Source organism: Chrysochloris asiatica, unplaced genomic scaffold, assembly GCF_000296735.1.
Source record: "Chrysochloris asiatica unplaced genomic scaffold, ChrAsi1.0 scaffold00458, whole genome shotgun sequence".
Lineage (NCBI taxonomy): Eukaryota > Metazoa > Chordata > Mammalia > Afrosoricida > Chrysochloridae > Chrysochloris > Chrysochloris asiatica.
This window is the reverse complement of record NW_006408976.1, coordinates 117515-118686: the sequence shown is the minus strand read 5'-3', so window position 1 is coordinate 118686 and position 1172 is coordinate 117515.

Sequence of the window (1172 nt, the reverse complement as noted above, 5' to 3'; positions counted from 1 at the left end):
TATGACTTTAATGTCCTCTCTTCAGCTTTTTGCTTTCAAAGCTACCTGAGAGATTTCAAGATGCCGGTGTTGATTGTTATGCTATACTTCAGGCTTTAAATTAATCTTTGGACTGTTTTGTTTTTAAATTCTCTTTCCCTCTCTACAGCCCTGTCCTGGAATTTCCATATTTAAAAAACAAAAAAACGTTCAGGGCCTGCTCTTGGGCTGAGTATCTGTGCACATGCATGGCAGAAGAAGCCACCAGTGGTGAGGCTGTGGGTTGTCCACTAGCTCAAGCACCCCTCTCTAGTCACCAGAATGGAGATGTGCAAACAGTGGGGAGGGTTGGGGGGAGAGGGTGGACAATGCCCAGATACCAAAAAAAAAAAAGAAAAGAAAATCACAACAAAGCAAAACTGACAAAGTGTATTGTCCACATTTACTCCAAGATTCCCTCAGTGTTTTTCCGTGGTATTTCTGCTTTCCTGCTTGGTCTTGCCATTTGGTCTCACCCAAGATTCAGTGCTGGGCCTCTGAGCCTGGCAGATTTAAAAGTATGTGATTTCTTATTTCAGCTTCAAGTTCCACTAGCTATGAGCCTTCAAACTTTTAAAATATTCCTAGTTATGTAGTTATGAGTTTTGGAGTGCTGGATCTGCCCTGAATCTGCTTTGCCTGGTATTCTGTGGTATGACTGACAATGAACTTCACTGCACCTCCACACTAGCTGCCATCAAGCCCCACCTCTCTCTATTAGTTCTTTTGGCAGCCCATGGCACTTTCAATATTCTCCTCCAACACCATAAGTCAAAAAAAAAAAATCAATTCTTCTACAGTCCTTCTTATTCGCTGTCCACCTTTTGCATGCATATGAAATTATTGAAAATACCATGGCTTGGGTCAGGTGCAGCTTAGTCCTCAAGCTCACATCTTTGCTCTTCAACACTTTAAAAATGTCTTGAGCAGCAGATTTGCCTAATGCAATACATCGTCTGATCTCTTGACTGCTGCTTCCATGAGTGTTGATAGTTGATCCAAGAAGAATGAATTCTTTGACAACGTCAATCTTTTCTCTGTTGATAAGAATGTTGTTTATTGGTCCAGTGGTGAGGGTTTTTGTTTTCTTTACATTGAGATGTAATCCATACCGAAGGCTGTGCTCTTTGATCTTCATCAGTAAATGTTTTAAG